Source organism: Crinia signifera, chromosome 6 (genome assembly GCF_055691185.1).
Source record: "Crinia signifera chromosome 6, ASM5569118v1, whole genome shotgun sequence".
Lineage (NCBI taxonomy): Eukaryota > Metazoa > Chordata > Amphibia > Anura > Myobatrachidae > Crinia > Crinia signifera.
In genome coordinates this window covers 90,363,338-90,387,845 of record NC_139222.1, presented here as the reverse complement: position 1 = coordinate 90,387,845, position 24,508 = coordinate 90,363,338, and the positions used below count along the sequence as shown (strand labels likewise).

At 43.8% G+C, this 24,508-nt stretch overlaps 1 protein-coding gene across 5 annotated transcripts in view; it reads right to left on the bottom strand.

The window, feature by feature from the left end:
- Nucleotides 1–24,508, bottom strand: part of SULF2 (sulfatase 2) — a 306,266-nt gene that overhangs the window by 106,006 nt on the left and 175,752 nt on the right. The window lies entirely within an intron of this gene.

Below are 24,508 nucleotides of genomic sequence, written 5' to 3'. Positions count from 1 at the left end.
TGCGCGATTTGCATAGCGCACTTTATGCGCAACGCAGCCACGATGTACTTGGGCATATCTGTAATTGTATATTTTAAGGTGTACTTATTATATTAAAAATATTAATCAAGTAAAAAATCTAATAACAAAAGATCAACACAGTGCGCTCTCTTTATTTTGTGTTTTTTGTTTACCAGCAAGGCTCAGTAGTCTTTTGTTGGGAGCAGCACATAAGCTGTGGATTTGAGTGTATATTTAATTTAATTTTTTTACCAATAAATTTACATACATAAGCAAAACTGCGCCTGATTTTCCCATCTGGGCAACCCTTTTCTAGATATAATGGATGACCATCAATGGTTATCCAAGTAATATTTTACTACTATCGATGGCAGGGTGCAAAATCGCCATCAATGCCAACCATCGATGGTGTCTACACCAATGCCCATCCCTACTCTGCAACAGGCAAAAGCCTTTACTACCCCTCATGCCCACACACCTCTATCACTGCCCTGCCTCCTGTTCTCCTGCCCCGTAACTTCCGCCAGTGGGGACCCGCTCACCCTGTGTTGCCCACATTACCCTATCATGCTTTACCACCCAGCCTCCTGCTCTCATGCACCCTAACTCCCACCCAGTAGGAGGAGACACTGACTCAGGCCACCGTTCTGCCACGCTGGACCCTCACCCACTGGCAGAAGCTGCACAGTGTCCCCTACCCTCCTCTTTAGTCCCCCTTATGCCCACACACCCCTATCACTACCCAGCCTCCAGTTTTCCTGTGTCGTGACCTCCGCCAGTGGGGAGCCGCTTACTCAAAAACACCCTACTATACTTTTGCACACACACCCATAAATGTCACTGTATCATCCACACTATCAATGTACATCTTACTCTGTAACCGCTTTTTAATTAAACAAAACAATACACACATCATATGCTCTCTATTCAACACATTTCACCTATAACTCAAGTTGCAATACAGGCATCTTACATACAATTCTAACCATATTTCTCATATACAAACGTTCACAAATTAGGGGGGCGCAGCCCCTTATGACAGTGTTAAGAGAGCGCCAGTAGGGTGTGATGAATCACCTAATATATATATATATATATATATATATATATATATATATATATATATATATATATATATATATATATATGGGTGGGTGATGTTCTGCGTAAGCAAAAAATCAGAGTCGGCACTCTCCAATAGTAGTAAAAGATCTTTAGTAAAAAGAATACATTACAGGTGCTCCAGGTGGCATCGACGTTTCATGGCCCAACCGGCCATTTCATCAGGATGTGGGCTGCGGGTAGAGGGTGTGCAGGTGCCCTGCAGAACATCACCCACCCATATTGACTCTGTCAGTAAGGCACCCCCAAAGCTGATACCCTTCCTCCAGAGTGCCAAAGCTCTTTTGTATGTATGTATATATATATATATATATATATATATATATATATATATATATATATATAAAACTGTACACCAGATCAGTCCTGCACATAAGTTTAAGTATTTCTGGCAAGTCTTATACCATGTTCTCATTGCGTCCCTGCAAACACCCAGGTTTTTGGTGGGGCACAGATGATCTCCGCTCACAGAACCCGTTCATAAGGCACCTTAGACCTGGGAAATTTCTGTGTCTGCCCCGTTCACACTGCTTCCCTGATCTGCCCTGCCAACAAGTGTGAGGAATCAAAGAACAGCTTTTATTGGCTGTTTAAAGAGCAGCTTTAATTGTCCATACGGGCACCACCACTCTTCCTCCGGTTGGGATCATGCACCATGGAGTACACACTGAGACACGACACAGGAAATTACTGGCAGTGAGAACGTGAATGTGAGTGGTCTGAGCGTGACCCACACTTATGTTAAGCCACTTAAATTAGCCAAACGTCAATAAGAAATACCCATGAAGAGGTCATTGGCATTAAAGGGGTTAATGGCTAAACCCCATAAGTAACTCAGCAAAATAAGCAGAAATTAGCATAATTTCAATCAAACAGTTCTAATGTTATTTTGTTTGTTACAAGTTTGACAACTGAAAATAAGAACAGAACAGAAAATGCAATTAGTTGGACTTACTGGTGCTTATCTGACTTTACTGAATAATCTCCTGACTGAATATCTAGTGAGACTGGGCTGTATATCAAATCTCCTGTATGGTTTTTAAGTCTGGAAATAATGTTAACGGATCGTATTAGGAGCATTTACTGACAACGGAGATATTATACAGTATATACAATTCTAAACATTTATGCATTACTGAAATCAATAAAAATGTTGGGCGTTCCCCTGTAGAAGCAGGTGTGGTGATGCCTGCTTGAGGTGTTCGACAGGCAGTGTTAACCCGCTCGCTAAGCAGCGAACAACCAATGCTTAGCAAGTGAACCTGAATCAGACCCCAAGTTTTAATGATATCAGCCATGGATATGCTCACAACCTCTACCATTGGGGTGCTTTAACCCTCTGAGTGTCAAGTGAATTTGGCAAAATACAGCTGGAGTCAGCCACATGCTTGCAGGGACTGGTGATTCTATCGCCAGCCCCCGCCTGCCGTCGGAAGGGGTGCGTGCGCACGAGACGTGCACGAGACGCTCACGCGGCCCATTTCGACGGAGCTCCTGGCCGACGCCTTCCCGGTCCCCATCGCCGGCCCCCACCGCCCCAACCCTGCCCATCTCCCTGAAGCGGAGACGGGCAGGGTCACGCTGCCCAGCCGCCGAGTGACAGACGCATGCTCCTCCCAGTCTGATGGAGTCCCTCTCTGCCAAAGCTCGCCAGCGGGGATGTTCTGGCGAGCGCCGGCAATGAAAGAGAGGGGCTCCAATCTGTAGGTGTAAAATTTGCCATGTAAACATTTTTATTCATCATAATGACCTGTAATGTTTACCTTATGTAGGAAATATCATCTTTTTTTCACACAATATTTTTTATAGTGAATTTATATAACAAATGTGAGCGACGCTGGCATTTCTAGTGGATATTTTGAACATCTCTCACAGAGATGTTGGCACTCAAAGGGTTAAGGACAGCGTTTGTGAATCACTGGGGTAGTAATAAAAAATTAGGAGATCACAACTCTATTCGGATCCAAAACAATAATGAAACATCTTTGCATAATTGAGAAGTGACCTTTTCTTTTGACATCCAACTATTGGCACCATAGTAGCTCAGCAAATCCTACCTAAAAACGGAAATGTAATGATAGTTTTCGCAACCCCAGTCCTCAAGACCCCATACCAGTGTACATTTTCCAGGTCATGTACCTGGTGCACAGGTGTATGACCAAGGTTAGAGATCCAACAGTGACCTGGAATGCATAAGCTGGCTGGGGTCTGGAGGACCAAGCGTAAAAAAACCCACTGGTCTAGTGACTACAATTTGCTGAAAATGTGTTTTTATGTTGCTGCTGCCAAGAAGAATATTCACAGGGACCTCTTGAGGGGCAGGAACAGTGCCACTCTATTCATAGGCACATTATCCGAATACAATAATATGACCAAATAACGAAATAATTTCACTCAGGAGCAAGCGCTATAATTTTCTCCTAATCCTTTATTAATTGGCCATATTCACCACAGCCAGGAGGACATGCCATGAATTAACCATGTATGGATTATTAATGTCTATTATTTCTCTTTGTACAGAACGTCTTATCTCCTGTACTTTGCTGAATACGTTATGCATTTGGAGACCTGCAGTTATTTGCCAGCTCGACGGGAGTGAAGTGAGACTTGTTGGACGCCACGGGTTATATCAGGCAAGACTTTTACATCTGTCCATGGTTTCTTACAAGCTAGAATCAGCCCTGATTTCACACTGTACAGCTGTAACGGTACAATTACCGGGACTTATTCACAATTACTGGCCACCTGCTTGGGAGCAGTGAATGGTGCTGTGCACAGAGCTTAGCTGTGGCCGCACAATAATCTACACTTTAATTAGATTGGTTGGCAAAGAGTACAGACCTTTTCCACTTTGATTAACAAACTTTCCAACAGCCGGAAATTACCATCGCCCACTATCCGTAAATGCTGTCAATTACACAGTGGCAATACATAGCAGTTAACATGCTTTTACATTGGATCTGTAGCAACATTCTATATATAAATAAACCTCATTCCTTCCACAGGACCAGAAGAACTTGGTTGCTTACCATGCTGACGTCAAGCCTGCATTTCACCTGGTTTTAATTTGCTACAGAACATGCGTAACTCCTAGGGTAGCCAACTCCAGTCCTCGAGAGCTACCAACAGTTTACATTTTCTAGATCACCTAGTTTGAGGCACAGGTGTATTCATTACTCACCGACACATTATAAATGATCCACAGGTGGAGCTAATTATTTCGCTTGTGACTCTGTGAGGAGACCTGGAAAACGTTAACTGTTGGTAGCGCTCGAGGACTGAGTTGGCTACCCCTGTCCTAGATTAAAGGGAAAGCTTGGGTATTGGGAAGTTTGGTCCAGTTGCAACTGCCTGTTGCCAACTTCCCATCTGTGTCTTCCATTATATTAAGCTGGCAAGGTGATATGCTTTGCCAACACTGCGGCTGACCATTATGTTAAGGCTTGATTTTGGATTGCCAGTTACTATTTCTGATTCTTAACAGTACTTGCCCATACTCTGTATAAGACACAGACCATATTAGACTACACGTGCTACCGCTCCTAAATTATTCTGCTAAGAACTTGGACCACCAGTATCAATATTCTAGCATCTCTTTTTCCACCACATATCTTCTGCTCCTATGATATCAAATTCAGTCCTTTTCTGAATCAGCTGAGTAACATATCAAACCTATTAATGTGACAATGGATTTCTATTAATGACCATGACCTTTGTGAGAAAACAGGAAAAAAGGATGAGTGACGATAGTGTGAAGGTTATGTCCACATTTGTGTTTCTACAGTACAACAGCGGTGGCATGGAAGATCTACACTGTCTAGAACTCTAGATAGACCCGTTCTAGCCACAAAACAGCCATTCTCTATTCCCTTCACTGGTTGCCTGTAAGATGGCGCATCATCTTCAAGATTGGCTTACTGAGTTTCAAAGCCCTACATGACCAGGGCCCAAGGAACATGAAGCAGCTTCTGATTCCATATTGTCCCACTCGATCACTTAAGCACACAAATATTGCAAATGTAATTTCCAATCTCACAGAAGCCCACAAGTAATCACTAATGTAATCAATATATTGAAATCATGAACATCTAAGAGCAATGAGGAAGGCAAGTCAGCCTAATGGGCAGCACGGATGGTGTAATGGTTAGCATACTGCCTTACAGTGATGAGGTCATGGGTTTGTTCCCAACATGGCTTTAACTGTGCAGAGTTTGTATATTCTCCCCGTGCTTGCATGGGTTTTCTCCAGTTTCCTCCCACATTCCAAAAATATACCGGTAGGCTAATTGGCTCCCAACAAAATTAACCCTAGAATGCTTGTGTGTGCATGTATATGTGGTAGGGAATATAGATTGTAAGCTCCACTGGGGCAGGGACTGATGTGAATGTTCAAATATTCTCTGTACAGCGCTTCGGAATATGTGTGCGCTATATAAATAACTGGAAATAATGCTTGGTTGCTTGCGGCCATTACTGTAGGTCTACAAGCATTAGGTCCATAGTCATTAGGGCAACCACTATAGGCCAACAGTCGACATATTATTTCATGTCGACTGTTGACCTATAGTGGTTGCCCTAATGACCATCAACCTAATGCTTGTAGACCTACAGTTGACATGCATTAGGTCAACATGATCATTAGGTCAACACAAACAGGTCGACATAGAAAAGGTCATTGAGTTACTCATACTTTACTATCCAAGTGGGCATAGAGTGAGAATATAATAGTGCAAGAAGAATGGCGAGCGAAGCGAGACATACGAGACTGTGGTACACTTATACGGTGTCAACTTAAGTTGACAACAGAAAAAACTTTAAATAAACCCCCTCATGTTGACCTTTTTCATGTCGTCCTAATGCTTGTGTCCAACTGTCCACCTAATGCTTGTAAACCTATTTCATGTGTCGAGCTATAGTGGTCAACCTAATGACGGTCGACAGAAGTTCTGTCGACCCTACGACCCATACCCCTCTTGTCAGAGGTGGTAGAGGCTAATACAGTACATTTATTGAGATATTCTTGGGGTAGACATATGGTTGTCTGTACAAAGAACTCATTGCAAATCATAAATGGTGCTCCAGCCAATCAGCTCCTGTCATTTTTCAAACACGTGACAGTTAGGAGCTAGAACAGCAATGATATCAAGAATATTAATTGAATGTCACGTGTGAAATCTGCCCCAAGGTTCTAATAGGGAACGAGGTTAGAATGAGGTTAAAAAAGGGCCAAGCTAGAGTGGTTATGATCTGCTGCCATATTCAGGTTTCTGTGGGGCAGATGTATTAAGCTGGGAGAAGAGATAAACTGGAGATAAAGTGAAAGGAGCACCAGCCAATGAACTTTGTTTGAAAATGACAGTTGGGAGCTGATTGGCTGGTATTTCACTTTATCTCCAGTTTATCTCTTCTCCAGGCTTAATACATCTGCCCCTGTGTTTTTAAAATCCGCCACTATGGTTCTTGAATCATTACGCTTCGTTTTTTCCTCTGGAGTTGGGAAATGCGAATCATCACTAAACCGTGACATGCTTTCCAGTTACAGGGTAGTACTAACGGGTTAAATATGCTATAACCGCATTACAGACGTGCATGTTAAAAGAACTGAAAAGCGTGTCTGAGTGGTTGCTCCTTGTATAAGCATTGCCAGACAACAGACAGCTCTGTGATATATTACCCATCACACAATAGCATTCTGAGCATATGTTCAGCTAAAACTGTTCAGCAATCCGCAAATGGAAACATTTTTTATTTTGGTTTTCCACTATCAGTCAACGATCGAGACGACAGAAGAATAAAGGCCCGTACACACGGGGAGATTTCAGGGCTATCTCCAAGTGATCTGAGCATCACAGCGATATGCAGCAGCGATACTGGCTGCAGGGTGTTTATACAGGTCCCCAGCTAGGCAGATGCAGAGACTGAGGGGTGCTGACTGTGCGCTCTGGCACTGTTCGCATACCCCTAGTTACGGAACTGCTATTCAGATGGAATACATACTGTATGGATGACCAGCGTTGGGGAGGCCAGTGGTCAGAATGTCGATCCCGGCATCCCAATGGAGGAATTCTGGACAGTGGCCAGGTAAGTATATATGTTAAGGATGCTGTTAGTAGGGATTCTGGAGCTGGCGTTCTCATCAATGTCGACATTCCGGCATCACCCTCCTGATGGTAGTCTGGATGACAGTTGATATTGTAACTGCACATGGCTGTCCTATTCTAAGTTGAATAAAAATTGAGCATTATGGTAAATGGAAGGCGATGTTTCAATCACCCTAACTTGTGGGGGTATCATGGGCATCACATTGAAGCCCATGAACAAGCGAGAGGGAAGCTGGTTTTCTTGCAACTAGCACGGAACTTGCGCAAGTGCCTACAATAACATTGACAATAGGAAGAAGGATTTTGTCAGAAAGTGTGAACTAGAATAAGGCCCTAAATCTGGATTCCACAGATGACAGCACCTACAGGCACTTTCCCGGCGACTGCGAGTCAGGCCCTGCCTTCTAATTCACCCTCATGCTAGGAGACATATTTTTATTCCATCTTGTTCTAAAACCGGGCCAGGTTCCAGGGTAAGTAATACAGTACCTGCAATGGGGGAGTTTTCCAGTGCTATGTGCACCACAGAAAGGGTGAGATTTAATAGGATGAGTGATTCAGAAAGTGAGAGATTTGGTAAGAAATCTCCAGTTTTTTTAAAGGGGCAATCATTTACACTGCTAAACCAGATTGATTTTGAAGTGTAAATGATCGCCTCTTTAAAAAAAACTGGAAATTTCTTACCAAATCTCTCACTTTCTGAATCTCTCATCCTATTAAATCTCACCCAAAGTGTTTGCAGATGAATGCTTGTTAAGATAATGATCATGAATACATTTACCATTCTGATGTCATATTAAAAGAAGCTGGCTGGGCTGTGGCAGGGATCACTATGGCACGAAAGGTGTAAATAAGATGCAAGAAGCGTGTAACCATATATTCTGCACAAACAACTTCTCACATGTTCCCTGCTATAAAGCGTCAGGATTCCATGGTAAGAGGCAAGCTTGTTTTCAGCACTGAAAGCTTGGGCGGCCTCCAAGTTGGACACAAAAGTGAAATAATTACGTTTTTAATATGTCAGGCTTGCCTTTGTCAGTCTGGACAAAAGCCCAGAAAAATAATAAATATAAAAAAAAGAAAAAGGCAATGAATTCTAGTGTTACTCACAGGCAGCCCAGTCAGACGATACAGGGGCTATTTCAGACAGCTTTACTGAGTGGGGAGAAATGATCACTTCCACTGCCAGCATAAAGTACAGCCCAGATACCACATCCAGGGAAACAACAAAATCACTTTTAAATGGTAGAAAATTGGTGGCGCCATCTCAGCTGACAAAGATCATGAGATCTCATCTCAGTGCTACTATGAGAGTGCAGCCTTTCATCCAAGAGGATCTGGCAGCTCAAAATTGGGACTTTACTGTACAGCATTAAGCAAAACATGAGTTCTATGAACTGAGACATGGGCTTAAATCCGTCTCTGTTAGTCCCTCAGGGATACGGTTATATAAACATGTCTATATAGGGGCAGGCAGTGGTAGAACTTAGAGGTGGTGAGGGAGAACTGGCAATCCTCCATCACCCCTTCCAAAGTCTCCCAATGCATCGCTCTGAAGTGATTTGCTGGTGGTGCTGATCCAGGGCCTTGTAGGTGCTGAGGGACCTGTCCTACACACTGTTGTCAAGATGAATCATTATTTTGTATAACTTAACAGTGTTTTTTTTCTCAGGGGTAAATGTTCTAAAGCGTTTAAAAATAATAGAGAAATTATAGACCGAATTTGATTGGTTGAAATGGGCAACATCACCTCTTAGATTTTAGTGGCATTAGCAAATTCGCCCCTTATTGTGATTCAGAGCCAGTAGCGCACGCAGGGGGGGTTTCTGAGTACCCAGAAACCCCCCCAGGAGTCTAAGGGCCCTTTTCTGAAAGCTGAGGGTCCCCTCTTTCCATGGGTATAAGAATTGTAAAAATCGGCCCTTGGGAACCGGAGATATCGGACTTCGAAGTAGTGGTCCCCATCCAAGCCTGTTAATTGTTATTCCCAGTCAGATATTTCAGGTTCTGTCTCACTTAGAATTTTTCTGAGGGTATATTCCAAAAGCTGGGACTCTTCCCCTTTGAGGGACACTAGCAGCTTGTCTCTATTGTTCCCAAAACCAGAGATATCAGCCTTCCAGCAGCTGGTTACTGCTCCAGCTCCACACACCTGGTATGTAGTTTTATGTTCTCGTTGGCAGATTGCTCTGCCTCCTGAACTCTGATGCCCTAGTCCCCAATACCATTTGGTAGGTGGGATTCTCTAGTTTTTCCATTCCAATCTAAGAAATCTATTTCTGGGAACTGGAGATATCTGCAGTCAAGCAAGCTGTCCTCCCACCAGAAAATTATGAATAATGAGCCCACTCCACTATACACCCCTCCTCTGCATATTACACATCCTCTACCACCCTGGAAGTTATATATCAGAGCCCCTTCATTCAGCCCAATGCCTTCTTCTCCCACCTCATCTCGCACCATCTGTGCAGTAAAGGGGTAATTAGTGGAAATTACTGATCCAGGCCCTACATGCAGAGCGGTTGATATAATACCCCCTACCACCCGCAGGACATCAAATCTTTCCCCACCCCCTACCGCTGGAGGATCGGTAGGGGCCCCAATTCATTGCTATGCCCAGGGGTCATACACTGCTGTTGACGCCCCTGTATGTATGTACAGATGGGTCTTTTCCCATCTTGGCAGGGGATGGCGCTGGCGTCGCCAGCCGCCATCCCCCGCCAGCGCCATGGCGATCGTGAGAAGGGGACGCGCGCGCACGAGAGGCGCGCGCGTCCCCTTCCGACGGCGCTTCCATACGTTTCCCCGGGTCCCCGCCGGCTTGCCGGCGGTAACCCGGGGTCCCCGCCGACTGCCCGCACCCCCCCTAACCCCCCCCTAACCCTGTCCGTCTCCCTGAGGCGGAGACGGACAGGGTTTCCGTCGCGCCAGCGACGGAGACTGAGACGCGCGTGCGCGTGAGACGCACACGCGTCTCAGTCTCCCCGCTGGCGTGGCTGCTGGCGGGTCGCCAGCGCGTACGTTCTGGCGACCCGCCAGCAAGGATGGGACCTGCCCCATCTGTATGTATGTATGTATGTATGTATATATATATATTATTATTATTTATATACATTTGGTCTATCTATAATACTTTAACTGACCCGGCATATACTGGGTCACCTAAGTGTCCATCTCTGTGCTTTGCTCCACCCCTCTGGAAACCCCCTTCTGAAAATCCTGCGTTTGCCCCTGAGAGCTACAGACTAAAAGTGGCAGAGGATGAAGGAGACCTGTAGTGCCAAGGTGCCTGGTCTGTTGTAACTGGGATTATTTACGGTTTCACTGTTAGATCCGTCTCCAGGGAACTTTCATAATTGACAGTGTCAGAGAGAGGAAGGGGATTACAGTTGAAGGGGCCTCGGGGCCCTAGCTCAGCTGCTCCCCCCACTACCTGTTAGCTACCTTTTACGTTCGCAGCCTGGATTGCAGTGACTGCAAGGAGGCTGCTGCCAACAAGCGGCTGCAGGGACCTCCTCTGTCTATGTGGTGGAGGCGCTGGTGGCGAGGGGCGTTACGGAGTAATTACACGAAGTCCCACCCTCCTTGTGATTTGCTACTATAAAGTACATGCACCATTTCAAAGCGCCATAAATGCTATTTTTACTTATATTTTGGGGTAAAGAGGCAAATGCATTTTAGCAAGGTCAGCCCGGCATACAACGTTCCTACCATGACATGGACTTGAATGGGAATCTGTGTGCTCATGCGCCAAGCTCCTATACATTTCAATTTGACCCGGCTCCGATGTGAACACTCACAACGTACTGCGATGCGTTCACATTACAATCCCAATATAGCACACTGTAGAGGGACACATCTGTATTATAACTCACCCATGAAATTTACCAGACAAGACAGCCATTTTCTACATGCCATATAGGTTACCCTGGGAGACAGAGGCAATGCCTAGAAGATATTAAACAAATTGGGGACAATGCAGTGTACTAAAGCTGAAACCTCACATAACAATAGGTTCATAGTATATTTCATTCCACCCAGAGGCATACCAGGTGATGCAGCATCTGAGCCATACAAGAAGCACAAGATATATAGGCAAGCTGGCCATAATCACTTACACACTGTGCGCATAGAATAAAACAAGGATATTATTCCGTAAACTGAGTTGTGCATATCTATATGACCATCCCGCTCCTATCTGTACAATTGCAAATTCCTTCCTTGGTGGAAGAGATGCATCTGAAAAAATAGTGTAATTATGTGTACACACAACTCTTCATACCCTACCATTCCTCCACACTTGTCTTTACCTATGTGCAAAGGCCCCTGTTAGGGATGCCAACAAGGTGGTATAGGTGGCGCTGTTGCACTTGCCCAGGAGTCCTTAAAGCCTCCTGCAGGTTAAGGCTTCACCTATAACAGCCACTTTTGTGAGGGCAAATTACCCTTACAGGGACAAGGCTGCTATAGGAGGATGGGCAAGGCAAATACAGGATTGGAGCCAGACTGGGAAAAGGAAGGACCAGACACACAGGACAGAACAGAACAGAACAAAGATATACTACAATGGCATCGGACCATTGTTGCGGATGTTACCCACTAGTGACACTGTACTGTAGACATAAGTACAGAGTAGTGAACCACAATGGCTGGTCACTAAAAGGGGTGTGGTATAGGGGTCCAACAGTTGAGATCCCGACAGTCATTATCCTGACGTCGGGATCTCGACTGGCCGGACCCAGACAGCATGGTGAGCGCAACTAAGCCCCTTGCGGGTTCGCTGCGCTCGCCACGCTGCGCTCGCAATGCTGCGGGCACGGTGGCTCACTACACAAGCCACCTATTCTATTCTCCCTCTATGGGGGTCGTGGACCCCCACGAGGGAAAATAACCGATGGCAGTCGGGAACCCGGCTGTCTGTGTTTTGACAGTCGGGATCCCGACGTCGGGTGAATGCCTGTCGGGATCCTGACTGGCCCCCACTAAAAGCATCTAATACCCCGTTCTCACTGCAGGAAAATTCCTGGGTCTAGCATGTTGACCCAGAAATTTGCCTTTTAACACTTTTTTTTTGCAGTGTGAACATACCCGGACGCATACCCGGATCTCATATACGGGTAAAACCCTTCTTTTTACCTGTATTTGAGATGCGGGTATGCAGACACGGGTTGACCCGTTCTGACTGCATAAAAACCCATGTTAAAAGGCAAATTACCGGGTAGAACTTCTCACTGCAAGGAAAATTCCCGGGTGAAGAACGGGGGTCCGTCCCTGCAGTCCGCGGCATTTTAATGCCGGGTAAAAGCCATGTATTTCTCACTCGCAGTGAGAAGACAGTATTAGTGTAGTACTAAGGGACAACACACTGGAAGACAAAAAGACTGGTTACAGAACCCGCAAACGCAGAATAGACACAGTGACACAGAGGGACATACAGCGAGTCCAGACTGTGGGGCAGTACTAGTTACAAACAGGACACCGGAATAATCCCAGGATACACAGCACAGGCACATGAAGGGTTAAACAAACGGTACTTGTGTACAATCACGGCTCCCACGATGTGCATCGTACAGGGAAAAATCGCATCGCATGCGATCTGATGCGATGCGATGTCATTTTTCACTGAAATTATGGACAGGAGTTAAAATCATGTAAAATGCACCCCAAATGTCATTTTTCACATTGTACCACCCCCACTATCAACGCCAACCCGAAGTGTGGCGAGCGCAGCGAGGGGCGGCGGTACGCGTCCTACGACCTTTTCATACCCCCACTATCCAGGTCGGCGTGTAGTTGAGAATACAAAGTGTGACGAGCAACCAAGCCCCGCAAGGGGACACGGATACCTGTGAAGCCCGCAAGGGGACACGGATACCTGTAAAAGGTATCCTCATCCACTCGCCACGCTTCGGGCTCGGTGGCTCGCTGCGCTCGCCACACTTTCTATTCTCAACTCCATGCCGACGTGGATATTGGGGGTATGAAAAGGGCATAGGACGCGTACCGCCGCCGCTCGCCACGCTTCGGGTTGGCGTTGATAGTGGGGGTGGTACAGTGTGAAAAATGACATTTGGGGTGCATTTTACATGATTTCAACTCATGTCCATAATTTCAGTGAAAAATGACATCGCATCGCATCAGATCGCATGCGATTGTTACCAAAAATGCATAAAACCACAGTAAAATCGCATCGCATGCTACTACATATGGCATGCGATGGCATGTGATGGGAGCCGTGAAAGTACACAAGTACCAAACAAACTTTGAGAAACAGAATGCAGGTAGGTGAACACAGGACTGGATAGGATCAGGGTATACAGGCAAGAGCTCTGTATGATCTGCTGCAATAGCTTAAAACAAGCAGCATATTCAGCCCAGAGGGCAGGCTGGGTAATATAGGGAGCAATGTCCAATCAGAACAGCTAGAATGGACAAGCCTTCTTAATGAGGAAAGTCACTGCAGGTGAGCAGCCTGACACACAAGGCAGAGTGCTAATTGCCTACTTATATGACAGGTGAAACTGAACAAATACAAGAGTCAGGCTGCATTTACAAAGACCCACCAGAGGCGGATCATAACAGCCCCATTGCCACCCAGCTACATCCCTTCAACATCAAGTAACGCCTGCAAGATACGTGTTGCGCCAACCCTGGCATCAGTCATTACAATAAGTACATAGACATTCTATTTAAACTCCTCTCATTATAAGACTCCTATATAAATGATTCAATATTGCACAGAAACAAGAAAATACATTAACATTTGAACTTTCATAATACTGTACTGCAACAGTTGTATATAATGTGTGGGTCGAATGTCCTTTCTAATTACTACTCAACTCAAAGCATGCCGTGAGAATGGTTCCCCAAAATTACATGTTCTTTTTAACCGACTAATAATGTGGGTTTGTCACAAACACAGTGTGAGATACTGATCTAGCCCTCACAGCACAACAGGAAGGGTGTGGAAACCAGGGCCTTTCCTTAGCTCTATAACCTAATCATGTTTATAATTCAACAGCTACAGCAATGAGCACTATTTCCTCTGGTGTAACAGAAGGAACCTGAAGTACAAGTGTTCTGTGCCCCTGCTCTTGGTACAGTACTCAAATTATTTCACAGTATAGAAAATGACATAGCCATCTGGAAGTGTCTGAAGTAGTAGTAGTTTGTTTATTTATAAGGCGCCACAAAGTGTCCGCAGCACCGTACATAGCAAACAAAAAAACAAATGACAAGGTAACTTACAGGGTGTGTTGAAAAATACAGCATAAATAGGGGTATAGCTGGTAGAACTAAAATCAGCATCAGTTCTGAAGTAGGTGTCGAAATTGTCGAGGAGACTAAAGATGAAGTAGAGGAAGGGAAGAACAGGGCAGGAGCGCTGGTGAGGTAGAGAGGTAGGGTGAGTATGTGAGGAAGGAGGGCCCTACTCATAGTTAACAGACTAAAAGAAGGTGGGTGGACGAACGAAAAACAATAGGATAAGTAGGAACGGATGGGAATGGATGGAGGGGTAGACAGTAGGGCACGCAGGGGGGGTTTCTAAGGGCCCTATTCTGAAAGCTGTGGGTCCCCTATTTCCATGGGTACAAGAATTTTAAAAATCGGCCCTGGGGAAACAGAGATATCTGACTTCAAAGCAGTGGTCCCCATCCAAGCCTGTTAATTGCTCTCCCCAGTCAGATGTTTCAGGTCTGACTTAGTGTTTTTCTGAGGGTATATTCCAAAAGCTGGGACTCTCCCCCTTTGAGGGACTTTAGAAGCTGGTCTCTACTGTGCCCAGAATCAGAGATATCAGCCTTCAAGCAGCTGGTTTCTGCTCCAGCTCCACACACCTGGTATGTAGTTTTATATACTCGTTGGCAGATTGCTCTGCCTCCTGAACTCTGATCCCCTAGTGCCCAATACCATTTGGTAGGTGGGATTCTCTAGTTTTTAATTCCATTCCAAAATATAAGAAATCTAGTTCCGGGAACTGGGGATATCTGCAGTCAAGCAAGCTGTCCTCCCACCAGAAAATTATGAATAATAAGCTCACTCCACTATACACCCCTCCTCTGCGTATTAAACATCCTCTACCACCCTGGAAGTTATGCATCAGGACCCCTTCATTCAGCCCAATGCCCCCTTCTCCCACCTCATCTCCCACCATCTGTGCAGTAATGGGGTAATTAGTGGTAATTACTGATCCAGGCCCTACATGCTGAGCTGTTGATATAATACCCCCTACCACCCGCGGGACATCAAATCTTCCGCTCATAGCACCCCCCACCCCTACCGCTGGAGGATAGGTAGGGGCCATAATATATTTCTATGCCGAGGGGTCTACACTGCTGTTATGTATATATATATATATTTTTATATATATATATATATATAATTATTATTGTTATTATTATTTATATACATTTGGTCTCTATAATACTTTAACTGACCCGGCATATACTGGGTCACCTAAGTGTCCATCTCCGTGCTTTGCTCCGCCCCTCTGGAAACCCCCTTCTGAAAATCCTGCGTTTGCCCCGGGTAGGGTAGGCAGGATAGGAGGAGCGAAAGAGGTTAGGAGGAGGAGGGATAGGCTAGTCGGAAGTGGGTTTTGAGGGAGCGCTTGAAGGAGGTAAGTGAATCAGAAAGCCTGATGGGTGGCAGGAGGTTGTTCCAGTGCAGGGGGCAGCGCAAGAGAAGTGTTGGACACAGGAGTGGGAGTGGGTGATTAGGTGTCTAATCTACTTTTTATTTATTTAGCACCTTCTAGAACATAATAGACAGGATCTGATTGGTTTTCCATAGCAACATCCAGTGGCAAACGCAGGATTTTCAGAAGGGGGTTTCCAGAGGGGCGGAGCAAAGCACGGAGATGGACACTTAGGTGACCCAGTATATGCCGGGTCAGTTAAAGTATTATAGATATAGACCAAATATATATAAATAATAATAATAATAATAATAATAATAATAATAATAATAATAATAATATATATATATATATATATATATACATACACATACATACATGCATACATATACATACAGGGGCATCAACAGCAGTGTAGACCCCTGGGCATAGCAATGTATTGGGGCCCCCTACCGATCCTCCAGCGGTAGGGGTGGGGGAAGCGTTGATTACATCAACCACTCAGCATGTATGGCCTTGATCAGTAATTTCCACTAATTACCCCTTTACTGTACAGATGGTGGGAGATGGGGTGGGAGATGGGGTGGGAGAAGGGGGCATTGGGCTGAATGAAAGGGCCCTGATACATAACTTCCAGGGTGGTAGAGGATGTTTAATATGCAGAGGAGGGATGTACTGTATAGTATAGTGGAGTGGGCTTATTATTCACAACTTTCTGGTGGGAGGAAAGCTTGCTTGACTGCAAATATCTCCAGTTCCCGAAAATAGATTTCTTAGATTGTAATGGAATTAAAAACTAGAGAATCCCACCTACCAAATGGTATTGGGCACTAGGGGATGAGAGTTCAGGAGGCAGAGCAATCTGCCAATGAGCATATAAAACTACATACCAGGTGTGTGGAGCTGGAGCAGTAACCAGCTGCTGGAAGGCTGATATCTCTGGTTCTGGGAACAGTAGAGACAAGCTACTAATGTTCATCAAAGAAGCAGAGTACCAGCTTTTGGAATATTTTCTCAGAAAATCTCTAAGTTAGACAGAACCTGAAAGATCTGACTGGGAAGAGCAATTAACAGGCTTGGATGGGGACCACTGCTTTGAAGTCAGATATCTCCGGTTCCCAAGGGCCAATTTTTTAAATTCTTATACCCATGGAAAGAGGGGCCCCTCAGCTTTCAGCCTAGGGTCCTTAGAATTCTGGGGGGGGTTTCTGGGTACTCGGAAACCCCCCCTGCGTGCGCTACTGGCAACATCCCATGTGAAATAGAATGCCTATCTTAGTAAATTCCCCCAATATTGTGAGGAGAAATCCCATACACCAGTTAACTATGAAGTCTGGTTCTTTATCCTGAGCAGGTAGACAGCAACCCAGGATAACAGAATGGCATTTTTTAAGTTACAACAATGGCATTTCTGCCATTGTTGGCACTAACTGCCATTGGGAACACCAACCTTCTGTCATGAACACACATATAACAGGAAGCACCAGCTGCTGCTAATCAGCCAGAGATTCCCAATACATCCCAGGAAAACCCGGTATGGATTTCTCCAGCCCTGCTGCTGTTCTAATTCCTGGACTGGATCTTCCACATTACCCTCATGTGAAAGTATGCTGTCCCTGCCACAATATACTGTATCACATACCATCACAAACATATCTTTTCCCATTTCCTTTCTATGCACATAGAATTTTATTTAACGTTTCACAGTAATAACTCTACAAATACCCTTCTGTTTCTTACTTTCCTTCTTCACCTGCAATACTCCAATTCTTCCTTACTTTGGCAAGAATTTAGCAATGGAGCAGGTGACCAAAACAGCTCAAAGGTGAAGAGGCGACCATGGTCATGTGTAAGAATTGGAATGTGGGGGCAATGAGCAACAATGAGATGGATGTAGTGATCATATGTGTGAATAGGGAGGAGAAAATTCATCATATGTGACAATGGGATGGATGGTGGGTTCATATGACAATGAAAAGCAGGTTTTACAAAGAGAGGGCTCACGGGAGTCGCATGTCACACTGGGAAGGAGGTTGAGGCGTAATGGGTGATAAAGACATCTGGCTGTATGATACGTCCTTGGCTAATGTAAGCTTTTACAACATGTCTAAAATATATTTTGCAGTACATTAAACACCTGCAGAATGTGGCATACTGTAAAATGTATGTTCAAAATGTTGTTGTGACTTGTAGCTGTCATTGTGAGCCCAAGGCCCCAAACTGGAGTTGGAACCTGCTGCACCGAAGATACGGTAGCTGCCAAAACTCCCCTTGGAGGGGTAGGCGAGCCTGAGCATAGGAGCGCAAAACCTAGCACTGCGACCTCCGTTTTTGTCATTTTGGGGGCATGCCTACCACTCCCTGAACAGCTAGGTAGTATTGGGCTCCCCTCCCTGCACTAATAAAAGCTCTGGCTGCTTTTCAAATCAGAGCAGAAACCCACGGGTGATACAGTGGGACAGTGTCCAATTAGTGTTATTGTCACGCTGTAATAGGAACAGTGGGGAGGAATACTTTTGGCCTTTTTAGGTCTTCCAATACTGCAGATAACATGAAACGTTCAATAGAAAAAGACCAGATTGATCTACACTGCAGTGTTCCTTCCCAAGCAATAAAATATATTGAAAAATTAACATATAATAAATATGTCACACATTTGAAAGGAAATTAAGTAGCACCAGTTAATATTAATTAATGTTACCAGCTGCGATTCTCAGCTAGTAATGAGAGTTACTATAACTCATGTTAGTCACAATACAAAGCTCTCTGAATGAAACATTAATCTCCTTTACTCTGGGCAAAGAATGGTTTAATGGGATTCTCATCAGCAGGCCTCCTCTTTGGTGCTTGTTTAATTAATACCAGCCATTTATCAACAGACCTAGGCTTCAGAGGGAATACTCTGCACCAATGTCTATGTATTTATGAAGACATTACATCACAACATCTACAGCTGACATCACATTTTCCAGACAGAGCTCCTCGCACAGGGAACCGAGGAGAATATATGTCTTGGCCACAGTTATTGGGTGCAAACATGTCTATTACATGTCCTCAATAATCTCTTGAGAAGACAATCAGGGGTGGGCTTGAGTGGCCCCTTGGTAAAACAATCAAATAAAGAAACAATAGCTTTGAAGTGAACTAAATCTGCCCAATCAACTGAAATCACAGAGAAAATTGTAAAGACTTATAAGAATGGAAAGAAATCGAACCATATCTAAATATGCCAACATCCACATATGCATACCTTCCAACATTTGGAATTGGTAAGTCGGGACCCCTATGTAAAAGGGGATGTGGTTTGCTAGCCACAACACCCATATTCGTCATGGGTGGGGGATGCCCAGAACTCTGCTCGGATGCCCCCAATCCCTCTGTCTCCCATGAATAGACACATTGTGCATATGTGTACAGCATCTATTAACAGCTGTGACAGGAAGCCTCCCAAGTAGGGTGGCCAATCCCTGGATCAACCGGTTCCCGGGATTTCAATCTTGAGATTTGAGTTCCAATCCCGTGCATGCGCAGTCTAATGCCGGGCAGCGCCTGAGTGGGTGCTCATATGATGCCCGGCTTCTCCCGTCCCCAGCAGTGTGGCTCTGCGCAGCGTGACAATGTCAGAGGTCCGCACAGCACCTCCATCCTGAGCCACACAGCTCGCCCACCAGCCCTGGCTCCATCAGCCCGGCTCACCCACCCACCCAGCAAGCCTCCATCAGCCTGGCTCGCTCACCCGGCCTGACTCCACGGCCCACCTTCCCGGGGTGTTTTCTTTTTTATTAGGGAAGCCAATCTCAGTGTAGCAACCATCTTATTCCAATCGCAGATGCATCAAAACATCACTCTTTACATTAGAGATGCTGGGCTATGACAAAGGCGCGTGGGCTTGTGGGGATGCTGTGACTGCAGGTCACGCCCCCATTCTCCATCACTACGGAGGCATGGCCAGCGCTGTGTAAGCTGCTGGACATGCCCCTAGCCCCTCTGCCTCTCTGAATAGACAATGTGCGCAGTGTCCATTCCCCACTGGCAGCGGCAGACAGGGGGGACTCCCAACTGCGGCCCACCACCACGGGACACTGCCGGGCAGGCAGGACATGAGACTGGCCCCCTCCAGAAAAAAAAACCTGGGATGGTCCCGCGAAAAGCCGGACAGTTGGGGGATATGAACATGTACTGTACATATTAACAGATGAAGTGGCATAACGCGAATATTGGCTATATCCGTGGGGCATAATGTGAATTTTGGCTCAATCCGTGGGGCATAACGTGAATTTAGGCTCAATCCTGGTGGCATAATTTCAATTTACTCTTATTACAGATGGCATAATGTAAATGTTGAGTTATTCTATTTGGCATCATGTGAATTTTAGCTCAATCTGTGTGGCATAACGTAAATGTTGGCTCAATCCGGGTAGGCATAATGTAAATTTTGACTTATTTTATGTGGAATAATGTGAATTTTGGCTCATTCCATGTGTCATAATGTTTAAGCGGCAAATATCAGGGGGTCTACTGTTGTGTTGCATAATGTGTATAAGGGGTGTATATGGGGTGGTACACTACATTAAAGGACACACCCCTTTTAGGAGGCCACATCCCCTTTCCAGAACGTGCGCACATAACTACACCCTTCACTTTTCTATACCCCCCACTTCAAAATTTCCATTTCAACCACTGTTTTACTGAGAATTTGCATTCACTTTGATGAGACAAAAACGTGACAGTAGAGAAAAGATTGTAGCCCAATAGATGCCGATTATATAAAATACAAAAGATAATCACATTAAAATAATGAAACCTCTTTAATATTCCTTCTGATTTGCTTATTTTTGGTGATAAATATTTCTGAACAACATAGTTCATTGGACTATCCAATAACCAGTAAGAGGTCAATCATTAAAATATATAGGGCGAAATTTACTAACAAAAATATGCATAAAATAGGCGTATTCGTATTTAAAAAATGCCTATGTTTTGCGTATTCATATTTTCGGCATTTACCATGCGGAAAATACCGCAATTCATATTCGTATTCATTGCACATTCATATTCATATTTACGAATACGAATGTATACGCCACCGAAAGAATACGAATAGGAATCACCGTTCAAAAGAATGGTGATTCCTAATTTACTAAGAGGCCGTATACAATATACGGCCAGTAATAAGCAGGATATGGCAGCTAATTGCCAGTAAAATATGCCTTGAAAATACACTTTATTTTCCAGGTATAATAAGAATGACCAAGTCGTATTCGCATTCTTAGTAAATTTCCACCCGCATAGTGTTAAACCATTGATTCTGAGATAGTACAGTACTGTATGTGGCTGTTATCCTCTCTCTTACAAACACACAGCCTCAGATATATCATTTACTTTATAGCAGCTATGGAAATCTGTGGAGTAAAGCCCAAGTATGTCCTGCTGGCCAAAAGCTACAAGATATAGAAAGCCACAACTACTGTACTTTACCACAGTTATGGCTTCCAGAATGGCGCTGAATCTTTACTAGAAACCTCAATTCTAGACTCCAGTTTGTTGTAACCCTTTGAGTTCCAACATCTCTGTGATAGATGTGCAAAATATCCGCTGAAAATGCCAGCGCCGCTCACATTTGTTATATAAATTCAAATAAAAAATGTTGTGTAAAAAAGATTGTTTTCTATATAAAGTAAAACTTACAGCTCATTATGATGAGTAATAATGTTTGCTTGCCACACCTATTTTGACAAAATACACTTGGTACTCAAAGGGCAAAGTCAGCGGATACAATCATAGAAGAGGACGTTTCTGGAGATTACAGAAATCAACCTTTATCTTCTCCAGATAGACAGAGGAAACAACAATGTGACAGTGTGGAAGACACCAGGCAGTATAGACTAAGATGACACTACAAAGTACCAGGCATTAACCTGTCATACGAAATGATCTTTAATTCTCAAGCCAAATTGCATAAAAACTTTGCCAGCGGTGGTCTAAACAGCAATTGAAAAATAAAAAAGGTCAATATTGAAGTATCCAACATCATGACCTCCCAAGGGCCCAGGAATTCCTCCAGTGATGCAGTCACCACTGTTATCAGTATTATCCAACAGAAGAGATGCGTAGATTGTGTCTACCACGTCACCGGAGGGAAGAAAATCAATATTTCAATAAGCGGCAATGTCAGCCCTAATCACTGCGTGTCCATGAAGACCTGACGACAACACATTTCAGCTAATTGTATTGATAAGCCTCAAAGAATAAATCTTTACACAATAAACCTTTTAAAGGCATGCTCGTCGATCTTGAGACCCCTGCTGACCCCAGCAATACATATCTATTATCACCAGCTAGTGAGATGACAAATGTGTGATACCGTACATCATTCTGGAGAACATTTCATCCTGAGCTGTAGGGAATGTTGAGGTCTGTATCTGAAATTGTATTAACACAGTGCCTATATATATATATATATTGGATGTCTTTTCACTTGCTGTGAATACACTGTTTTTTTACAAAGACCCTCGAGTGCCAGTCTGTTTCTTCCTATATATATATATATATATCTGGCCTGATTACTGTACAAACAGCTAATGCCAGAAGTGGGATATAAAACGAAACACGTGAAACTGGCATCTGTTGTGGTAACAATTCCAGTGTGTCCTATGACATAACCCTATGCATGTATACTGCACAATATGTACTTCTGCATTATAAAGATGTGCTTTATTATATTTTGACTTACAAGCAACGTTGTCTCAAACACGCAGGAAAAATCGAATCAATAAGGTATCAAAAATATTTCCACTCCTACAATAGAAACGATAACAAACTTGGGACATAGGGGGTTATTCTGATTCACTCGGAAAGGCACAATCACTCTCTAATGGGCAAATGCACTGCAGGTGGGGCTGATGTAACATGTGCAGAGAGTTAGATTAGGGTGTTTTATTGTTTCTGTGCAGGGTAAATACTGGTGGCTTAATTTTTTACACTGCAATATAGATTCACTTTGAAGTACACCCCCACCCAAATCTAACTCTCTCTGCACATGTTACATCAGCCCAACCTGCAGTGGATATGGTTTTGTCCATTAGAGAGTGATTGTGCCTTTCCGATGGAATCAGTATAACCCCCATAGGTCCTCTTATCATCTTAGTGTAAAGTATAAGCAAACTAAGGGAGAGGTTTAGATCATTGCAAAAGCCAGGGTCAATAAGCGTGCAGGAAAGATCTTGGCGGACAAGCTACACCCTGGCCACAACCTGTTTGAACCCCTTCCGTCAGGCAGACGTTTTAGGTCCATCCCAGCAAAGACGACAAGAACTACAAAAGGCTTCTTCCCAATAGCTGTCCACCAACTAAACCGTATTGAACGTACCAAATACTAACTCGAACTGTTCTAGATATATGTGAAATGTATGTGATGTATGTTTATGCCTCTCTTCCCACCCCCCTTGTGTTCCCTGATTGATGCTGCACTGTTACCACAAAAAAATTCCAAGCATACGCAAGTATACCTGGCCAATAAAGAGGATTCTGATTCTCAAAAGCACAAATCCACAGGCGATTTCTTATACAAAATAACTTTTGTAAGGAGTATGCATGTACACATATTAGATACTGAGATTAATTCACTCACTTTACCATACTTTTTAATTTAATTTTCTTTGCCATGTATTAGAACAGCAGTTTTCCCTCCTAAATGATTTGGGGGTACATGAGACATTCACATGCTTTAACGAGATGATCAAAATGGCATTCGCCGCATTGCTTTGTACAACAGGTCATGTGACTGGCAAAAACATGATAAAGATTAACAACTCACTCTCACTTCCAAACAAAGCAATTGTACAGACATTATAAATAAATATACTATAAACTATATACAGGTTGAGTATCCCGTATCCAAAATGCTCGGGACCAGGAGAATTTTGGATAACGGATTATTCCGTATTTCGGAATATTTTAATATTTCACTGATGTATTTTCAAGTATCTTGCATTTATGCTGTATAAACACATAATATACACACAAATATATTTTATTACCACATAAAATACACACAAACATATTTTAATTGTTCAAAAAACAAGGTTTCAAAACGTGAAACAAAATGTGTGTACTATCTCAGCACTGAATTTGAATGCCAAGCAATCATTGTCTTGCACATATATAGTGCCAGTTACATATCATGTTCCCAGTGATGCTGTTACATATGTCCCCAGTGAGTTTTTAGCAAAAAAAAAAATTTTTTTCACTTTCTGGAATGTCCGTATTTCGGAATAATTCGGATAACGGATATTCGGATACGGGATACTCGACCTGTAGTAGTATATTATCTAAGCAGCAAAAACATATAACTTAACGCAGTACACAACAGAAATCATTACAGAAAAATCTACTCACTGGAGCTTACACTCTATAGACAAAGGTAAAAACCAACCCTGCACTCATTGCTCGGTAACACAATATTCTGATCTGCTATTATTACTGAAGTAGCAATAAACAGAATACTGCTGAACACTTATAGGACATGTGTATCATATTTGCATACGGTACTGTAGAATACATAAATGCTCTACAGAAAGCTTTGTCATATTGTCCCCAGAGACATAGTACCACACCAACACTGTCCTGTATACAATTGCATAAAGCC